The 10,426-nt window shown below is 37.0% G+C and overlaps 1 long non-coding RNA gene across 1 annotated transcript; it reads right to left on the minus strand.

Annotated features, from left to right (window-relative positions):
* Positions 1–336: 336 nt before the first annotated feature.
* LOC144963766 (uncharacterized) lies at positions 337–9,269 on the minus strand. Its single transcript, XR_013643702.1, has 4 exons — positions 9,181–9,269; positions 4,906–5,081; positions 2,994–3,181; positions 337–1,408 (listed from the first exon to the last, which is right to left on the minus strand). It is a non-coding gene; the product is annotated as an uncharacterized LOC144963766 (long non-coding RNA).
* Positions 9,270–10,426: the final 1,157 nt, after the last annotated feature.

The raw sequence follows: 10,426 nt of genomic DNA on the forward strand, positions 1-10,426 counted from the left end.
ATAGCCGGAAATTAATTACCCTTGTTCTAGTTTGAGCTATCATAATGATGCCTTTTTTAAAACTTGATTCAAAATACTCCCATAACATGCATGATTAGAATTTCGCAAGATGCAGCTGGAAGATATGTAGAAACTTTGCTTGTTTTTCACAAATTGATTATTAAATCCAATAAGCCGAAATTTCCCGTATTGCAAAGATCTTTAAAATTCAAAACCTAATCTATAGAATGAATCAGTTTTTTTGTTTATGTATCAAACAACAAGAATGTATTTAAATAATAAACTTTTAAAGAGAAACAAAAATAACATTAAAACAAAAGAAACTGGTAAAGGAAACTAACGAAATGACAAATTTTGGAGGTCTCATTGAGATTTAAAAATACTACTACTAATACAACTACTACTACCACCTCTATTAGCTACTATTATCATCATAATATACTTTAACAACTATTAGTAGCATTATTATGACTATCATTATATCAACATCATTATCATAATCATTAATATAAAATAAATAAAAACAAGTTTTTCTTTTTTTCTTTTACAACAGCGCTTGCAACAATTTCGTTGATATAAGAGTCAAGCAAAGTATAATGACAAGACTAGATGAAGGGGAGAACAGAAATAGAAAAGGAAGTAGTAATATTCCTCTTTTTGTTTTCACAATGAGAATCACAATGGCTCTGTTCAGACCCATGCACCAATAAATATTTACGAGGGGGAAATCTCTTAAAATAGGTGCATAGTACCAGCAACCATCCTCAATCGTGTTGTGGTCCCCACCCATAATTTTTTATAACCCTATGTGTACAAATATACTCAGTCCATTGAGATAGTAAGAAAATCCAATAGTTTTGTCTCGCATCCCACTGCAATGGGGATGGTTACTGAAACAAATCTAAAAAATCTGAACAAAGCCATTTACAACAAAACATGAAATATGTAGCCCAGCCATGACTAGACTGGCCGTACACCACATGGGCAGTATCATTATTATTATTATACTCCTTATTAACATCAAATATACTTCCCCATCAGACCCTATTATAAATTGTTAAGAACCAAAGTCCCACTTTGTAGGAATCGTCCTTTTATCATTTCTTGAGGTCAAAGTTTTAACTATCATTTATGATTTACGAGGGAAAATAGACTTTCAGCTATGGTTTGTTCCTTGATGACATGAATAAAAAGCAATAAATATTACAGGAGAATAAATAATTTAACAGATAAGTCCTACAAATTATGGTAGGCAACCACCATCAAGACGATCTCACCATACTTGAAACCGGACTGCAACAATAAATTCAGATGTCTTGATAGGATGACAGATGACTTGGTCGCTTCCTGACAAATTTTCATTTCCATAATTTCTTGATCGTATACTACACTCTGGAAAGGATCTGATCTGCAATGAAAAGGAAAAGAAAAGAATAATGGAAAACCAATCATTTTGGTACTCGTTTGTTTTGAATGTTTAGCGGCGCTTGCAACAAATTAGTTCATTTTAGCAGCAAGGATAAAGTAACACGAGGACTAGATGAAGGGGAGAATGGAAAAAGAAAAAGATGTTGACTCTTTGCTGTTGACTACTCTATATTCTTATGCATTGGAGCACGGGTTTGAATAAAGCCATTGTGAGATTCTCATTTTGAACAAGATATCAGCCTTGAGCGACATTAAATTTTCACAATGCATTAGCAATTTTAAAACTAGATATATATGAATGAAACAATGTGATTTATAATGAATAAATATATCTCCCGGCTAAAAAAATAAAACCCAAAAACCCCGACTATCTTGGCAAATGACCCAAGTCCAAGATACGTCAAAACAAGAGTAATCTCATTCGAAGACGAGAAAATAGAAGCAACGTTGTTGAAGAGGACAATTGAAAGATTAAAAAAAGAAAAAAAAAAGGGGGGGGGGGGGTAATAAGAAAACTATGCCCTTACTGGCCCACGGCTGGTGATTTTATATCCAAATAGATGAATCAAAACTGAATGTCGGAATCGACTGAGTTTTTGAAATATGACAGGATGATAAATGTAACCCTTGGCATAAAACGGTAGGATTTTGGGTCATTAAGAGATTGAACTTATAGACAAGGGTCATATATTATAAAGAATAAGTATACATTCTTTAAGGGAGAAAAGGTTTTCCGATTTATTTCAACTTCTAAATTCACTTTTTGGCATCTGGGTCACTCTCCGACTTACCAGATTTGATTGATCCCAACATAATACCGCTTTGAGACGTCGGGTCACCAAAAGTCTGACTGCTTTCCGACTGATTTAACATACACCCAGTCACAGGCAAGTCAACAAATCTCGACTTACCCCATTGGGAACGTCACCGGTCACTTTATGGGGCGACTGTTAAAAATGAATTTGGTGGAACCTCTAACACTGGGTTAAAAATTGATTTTTTTCAAAATGTCCCCTTGCATCGTATACCTAAAAATAAATACATAAATAAATAAAAATAAATCTGACACCCTGCCTCAAAACGTTTATATCACAATGATCCAGATTGGGTTCAGTTTTTATTAGAGAAAATGAATAAAGTTGCAACAAGTGTGAAACCCCAAAAGTTCATATTTCTGATCATTTTTTTAAAAATTCAGTTTTTGTCATCCGGTAAACTCCATATTACTGAATTGAAACGCTGAGTTACATTTTCACAAATCTTGGGACACGTAAGGTTATTTCAACACCAGTAATAAATGGAAAATGGCAAGAGATTGAGATATAAAAGTGATTCATCACCTCAAAAAGGTATTATGTCGGGTGGTTTTGATGTTTGGATTTAATGTACAGTAAACAATATTAGACTTGGTTGTTTTGATGAGAATTAATTTTTTTTAATGAGAACAAACTAAAATGTCATTTCTGACTATCCTGACTTTAAAATATCTTACTGGCATCTGGTTTACCCCGACATAATACCGTTTTGACGCGATGGGTTACAAATGTCAATGTTGAAGAACGTACTTGACTTTTATCCTTTCCACCAGATAGTCGGACTGTTCTGTATTGAGCAGATAATGAGAACGACAACCTCTAAATCATTGACGTTATTCTTTCCTCCTTTCTTATGATCCATTTTTTTTTTCAAATCATCCCAGTGTCTTTGACGGAAAGGAGCAGGCGTTGCTGATAGGGTTTCTTTCAAGAGGCTGCTGCAATCAAGAAAAAATTAGACAAATTGAAGAAAATGACTGAAAATAAGAGATTTCCATTGTATAAAACCGTCTTAAGCTGATTCGTCTACCATCATCATCATCATCATCATCATCATCATCATCATCATCATCATCATCATCATCATCATCATCATCGTCATCGTCATCATCATTGTCATCGTCGTCATCGTCACCATCACCACCATCTCCATGGAAATCCCTTCATTGCGGAGGAAAAGTATCTGATTTTGACGAATTGTGATAAAGATTTGAGGACTGGCTGGAGTTTCTGCGTGGAGATATAGCAATACGCTACTACTACTACCACCACCATCACCATCATCATCATCACCATCATCATCATCAACCATCATCATCATCATCATCATCATCAACCATCATCAGCATCGTAATTTCGTGTAGAAAATGCAACATAAATCACGTTATGCTTTTCATCAGAGGAAAACAAGACCTACACTTTGCCCAGACCTATGAACTCCTCGATAGAAGGAAAGACTATCACATTCTAAAAAGGATTTTAGAGGTATAAATCAATAGTAAGGCGCGTAGCTGATGTGGTTGAAAGTTATGATGCGGTGGTGCTGGTTGCAGTAGTGGTGGTAGCGATGATATGGTGGTGGTCGTGGTGGTTGTAGTTGTGGTAGTGATGATGCGGTAGTGATTGCAGTAGCGGTGGTAGTGATGATGTCGTCGAGGTTGTGATGTGGTGGTAGTAATGCTTGTAGCAATGGTGGTAGTTATGATAATGCGGTGATGGTGGTTTCATTAATTAATGGTGGCAGTGATGTGACCGTGATCGCAGTAGTGGTGGTAGTGATGGCGATGTGGCGGTGTAGAATGTAGTGGTGGTGGTGGTGGTAGTAGTGACGATATAATTGAAATAGTTGTAGTGATGTGGTTGTGGTAGTTATGATGTTGCGGTGATAGTAATCGTAGCAGTGGTGATAGTGATGATTTGATGGTGGTGGTTGTAGTTTTGTGGTGGTGGCGATGTGTTGGTTGTAGTGATAATGGCAGTGATGACGATGTGATGGTTGTAGTGATAATGGCAGTGATGACGATGTGATGGTAGTTGTGGTGGTTGTGACGACGATGCAGTCGTGGTTGTAATGGTGGTAGTGTTGATGTGATCGAGTTTATATTAACGGTAGTGCTGATAATGATGCAGAGGTGGTGATAGTGGCATGGTTGTAGCAGTGTTGGTAGCTATGATGCTGAGGTAGTGATGGTGTGGTTGTAGTGATGGTGGTTATGTGACGGTGGTAGTGATGATGAATCGTGGTGGGGGTTGCAGTAATGGCGATAGTGATGATGATGTGGTCATTCCGACAGTTTCCAGACGCATGTACGCAAAGAATTAAATTCTGATCCTTTTTCTCGACCCGGGAAGAAAATGATCCCCCCCCCCCCCCCCCCCCGATATCTTTCCATATTTCCCGAAATTTTAGGAACCCTGTTACTCTTTGGTGGTATGAAATCAATTCTTTTATTTGCCCAGATCTGCCGTACTCTGCATGAAAAAACCCAAAAAACAAAAATTTTGACCAGAAAACTCGGTCCTTCAAATATCGGTCATTTTAATCGATTGATATTTGAAGGTCAGTTTTCTGGCCAAAATACTAACTTTTGTCTTTGTGAGCACGACAACACAGATTCCCCCCCCCTCCCCCCGCCCACATAAGTCAATATTGGAGACTTACTAATTTGACTTATGGAGCCGTCAGCTGGATAGTCGGACTGTCTGTCTTGGGCAGATAAACGACAGCCTCTATATCATTGACGTTACACTTTTGTCTGATCTATTTTTTTACAAATTTCCCCAGTCTCTTTGATGGTTAAGGAGCAGGTGCTGCTGGCAGGGTTTTGTACGAGGGTGCTGCAATCAAGAACAAATTATACAAAATGAAGAGACTTGACTACTTCTCGTTCTCAATTTCTTATAATTTCCACACAAATAACAGGATTTTTATGGTGTAAAAACACCCGTCTTACGTTGATCTTGCGTCACACGCAAAGGGACCTGGATCGATCCCAGGTGTAGTCGAGATTTTTTTCTGATCCGCCCAGCAGTGATTGGGTACCTGGTTCTTTTAGATTTCTCAGAAAGTATATGCGCTAGATTATCTAAAGGGAAGCAAGCGAATGCTACTGTCCATTTTACGCTATAAAAACGGACAAACTAAGGCCCTTGTGGCTCTGCACTACTAATATTAGGCTGTAAATGTAGGCATGGAGATATGGTCCGTCTTCATGGCTGTACAGAACATTTTAAAGAAAGAATTGATTTATAGTATGTCTGATAAAAACATGGATATGTGATTCCATTGATTAAAAAAAAACAGTTAAATACCTCCTGCTCAGAAAAAATGCAACCAGCATACTCCATATATATCAAAATAGGCTAATTTATCAACAAAGACAAAGTACTTAGGTCCACTCCCTCTTTGATTTGTTTTTATAGTTTAACATCGTATCTAAATGATGGAATACTTAAAAATCAGAATTGTTGAAAAACAAATGATATGACAAATCGCCAAGTTTGTTGACCAACTATTTTCTTAAAATAAAGATATACATTTGACAACGATTAGAAATACGAGAAAATATTCTTATCCGCAAGATGTTTCCATTAAGATTTTTTTTATGTTCAAAAAATTAATGCGACTCAAGATCATAGGTTATGACAACTTTACAGATAAAGGTGTGTGTGTGGGGGGGGGGGGGGGGGGGGGGGGTATAATAAATTTCTGGTTTGTTTGAAACAAAAAAAATATTCTAGTATTAAACATAATATTAGACGTAGTAAAGCCATCATAATCTAAGGTGATATTAACGTTTTAGAGCAGCAAGCTTTTTGGGAAATGTTCCTTGCCAAGGTAATGAATTTCCGCTCTACAAAAGGGAGTACCAAGCGTTAAAACGACAAAAAACTGCTAAACCAAGAAATCTTGATTAGCAAAAATGAAATGGATGCCGCATTCTCATTTTTTGTTTGTTTTGTTTGTTTTGTTTTTTGTTTTCCTTATAGAATTGATATCTGAGATTGTTAACACCCGATTTCTCGCATAACAGTCGGGAGTTGCTTCAGACGACCTCTTTTTCATAAAGACCTTCCGTATTTGTTTGACGTCAGCCACATCGCGATATTCTTTTGTTTTAAGGGTTTGACGGCGCTTGCAACACATTAAGGTCATATCAGCGCCATTAAAAGGGGAAAACAACGGGATATTAAAACGTTCTAAAATTATAATTGAGGCACCCAAGAAAATGTTTAGACTTGACAAAGGGGGAATTGGTTCAAATAGGAAACTGGTGTAGATTCCAAGAGCACACTATCAAAGTACTTAGTTTGAGATCATCTAAGTCATCCAGACAAGCACAAGGTCCTCACTAAGAGGAATACACTTATTTGTTTTTATTTTGTTTTTAAGGGTTTTACGGCGCTTGCAACACATTAAGGTCATATCAGCGCCAGTAAAAAGGAAGAAAAATGGATAGTAAAAAGTTCTAGAATTACAATTAAAGCACAAAAGAAAAGGTAAGACAAAGGGGAATTGGTTCAAATAGGGAACAGGTGTAGATTCCAAGAGCACACTGTCAAAGTACTTAGTTTGAGATCACCTAAAAATCTCATCCAGACACAAGCACAGGTCTCAACTAAGAGGAATACACTCAAATGTTTACCAATCCTATAATATAATATGTAAACTAAACATACTACAATGCAAAACAGAGAGATGATTTACAAAGAAAAAAATATCTCCCAAAACTCTAACTAAACATTCGACTATATCCCTCCCAGCTAAGGAACGCCGGCAAGGATCAGGACAAAACCAAGTAATCTCATTCCAAGACTGACAGGAAACAATTGAAAGCAGGTACAGGGGGATAGAAGACACAGTAAGGACCTCCCTGCCCACTATGGGAGGTCGGAACCCCACCCAGGAATACACTTAAATATTTACAAATCATATATAATATTTAAACAAAACAGCGCATAACAGATGATTTACAAGACAAAAATATCTACCAAACCCTAACTATACATTTGACTCGTTTCCTTTCCAGCGAGGGTACCCGGCCAGAGCCAAGAGAAAACCAAGTCCAAAGTGACATCTCAAGACAAAGACAGAAAGCAAGTTGGAAAACAGTGGGACATTCGCGAAATGACATTTCAATACGCTTCAACAGTCGTAACGTCACTTCCCTCGTAATGACGCATGGTAACTTGGTAACTGGCTCTAAACTATCGGAACAATGACGGACGCCCTTATGAAATATTTCTCCGACGAGCATAAAAGCGTATCCAGAGGGGAAAAAAACAAATCTGATCATGTTTTGACTTTTACACATTCTAATCACAAGACATGAAAAGTTCTAGCCAGCATGAAGAACAAAAAGTACCGATTTTCTTTGTTTAGAACCACGATGGCCGCCGTTGCTGGGCGACGTGACATCAGACTATTGAATCCAATTTCCAAGAGTTACAAACAAAAAAAAAAAACGAGTGAAAGTAGACAGTGGCTGCTTCTAGAAAAAACGAAATTGACGTCACTCAGCCCTTTGTTTTTAGACAGACATTTTGGTGATTAGTTCTCACCAAATTATATCAATCAGATCTAAACGTTCAAAGATTGCATATTTGTGTGTCGGTACCTTATATCTGGCCAACGGATGTATTTTACTTTTACCCAAACGCATATCAACAATAATATGCATAGTAACCCGATTGAAGACGCGCCATAAATTCATGGCCCATGACATGAGAACTCACTACAAATCTCGATCGATATGACAAATAGAAACATACAACAGTAACATTCCCTACACAGGAAACAAGATCAAAGGAAAGAAATCTATACAGTTATAATCTTCAGTTATTTTAAAACGTAGCATAGCGCTGTTTGGCTATGTAGAAGCATGTATGGGTCGGTACCTTGAAACAGGCGCCTCAGTCGCTTAAATAGCGAAATTGAATAGTCTCACACTTCATTAACTGAAGCACCTGTTTGAGGTAAAAACAATCTTGATAACAGTAAAATCAAAATCTACAATGACAGCCAAAGACTTTCTGCGACGATTCAAAGTAATGAGGCTGATTTTTAACGTATGCTTATTTTTTATCATGAGGACCTATATATCGGTATTGATCAAAACGACAAAAAATTGGAGAAGCGCAATAGTTTAAAAAAGGAATAGAACTAAATCCTAGCAGGAGTCATTAATCTGTTATATTTAATTCGAGACCAGCGTGAAGTCGCCAGGAAAAGCACAGATCTCAGTACAAACTAGTCTTTCAGAGTCTTGAGCTATGTCGAGTCTTTTAAAAAATATTAAAGGGAAATTAACAACCGCTTGCTACTATTTGGATAGACTAGTAGTCATCACAAATTAGGACTTTCCGCCAAATCTATCGGAACTAGCTATCAAACCACTGGAGTGTAACAGGATTCCTATGAAAAAAAAACAAACCTTAGTTATGACTGCACCCAAGACGGAAACCAATCGTTTACAGTTAAGTGAAAGCTCTTGCGTCTAACCTAAACACATATTATATGGATAATGAATTTAGTTTTATTATTTCAATCGTCTCTTTAGAAAATCCATGGGATCGTCCTCCCATTACCAAAAGACAACAGACAAGCTCATGAGAAACAAATGCGTCATGTATAAAGGCTAAATGGGAGAAATGCCATACGTGTCCACCACATACAAACCGAGTTGCAAGCTTTGGATTTCAGTTTTATTCATGCAAAGAAAACTGATCAAATTTTGCGTCGACAATTGGGGTCTTTATTTAAAAATTTCATTAGGGTTGCTCGTCATGCCCAGGGACTAGGGCATTAATTACTGATAACTAATCAAGAAACAGCTCGACTGGAAATTTTAAAACACTGAAAAATGTCGTTTTGGTGGTTTAATAGATGTCAATTTGATTCTCTCTATAATATATATAGTTAGTAATTAATTCTTACCTGCTGGGGACTGTTTCTCTCTTAATTTCTTATCTCCCTCTTAGTACGAGTATATAATGTAGATTGGAGATCTGTCACGTTAATCAAAGAAAGTCCAAGTGATTTTGTAATGAGTATCACAAAGCAGGTCGGGAATGATCTATATTCACGTGATTTGTTGCTGTCCAACGATTGGACATTTCTGAACAAATGTAACCACGCTGCTTTGTTTATGAAAGTTGTAAACATACCCATGTGTCAAGCTGAACACAATGACCAATCGTAATGTTAGATAGTTCAAAATATGTGAACACTTTTCACTATGTAGGTCACTTTGAGTACATTTTGCAATGTGACCAATGACCTCGAGCACATGGAAAGTTAATATAGATCATGCCCAATCTTTTCTAAATGTGTTATGTAGACTATAGACCTTTAACGTTGGTTTAAAAAAAACGTGATGTATGGTAGACAGTCAAACTGATCTCTTGAAATAAATACCACGAAACGCGTGGCGCGGAGCAAGAAGTCATCTAATTAAAAGCTGAGTAAAGTGCAAGAATCGTGCTTATTCTTGAAATGTACGGGTACATCGACACCGTTTTTTGCCCGCCAGATCAATAATACCAACACACAAAACTGTGTCTAACCATTAACATTTATAGTCTGCTTGAGATAATTTAATGAGAACTTATCACTCAATTGGCGGTCAAAAAAACAATAAGGGCTGAATGAATTCAACTGTGTGTTCAAACGCCATTGTATTTGTTCATGGTTATGACTGAATAGACCCCCCCTCCCCCCCCCCCACACACACGCAATGAGTAGTACTCATCAATATTTTTATGATATGGACAGAGACAAAAATGATAATATGGAGACTTGAGAAAAATTATTCCGTTTTTCAAAACCCCGTGCGCACGCGACATGGACATCTTCACGGCCTTCAGATGGATTTTAATGATAATTGGCTCGAACACTAGAATTGTTAAAGACGTTAAGCCGATTGTTTTTTTTGTTTGTTTTTTTTTTTTTGATTTTTTTTGATTATTTTTTTTTGCATCCGTTACAATCGCCAGTCTTGGCCAGGGATTTATTTTTCACGAGATGCACGTACACTACTTACTACTTACTAACATTGCCATCCTGGGTTCAAACTTCTACACTGTGTACACACTTGACAGAAACAATTGTTACAATTTAATACATAGTTTTGTGTATTGATACGTTTCATCTGGCGGGCATATGTGAGTATCTTACATCTTAC

The sequence above is a fragment of the Berghia stephanieae genome, chromosome 2 (assembly GCF_034508935.2).
Source record: "Berghia stephanieae isolate SIO BIC M18660-M18661 chromosome 2, UCSD_Bste_1.3, whole genome shotgun sequence".
Taxonomy (NCBI): Eukaryota; Metazoa; Mollusca; class Gastropoda; order Nudibranchia; family Aeolidiidae; genus Berghia; species Berghia stephanieae.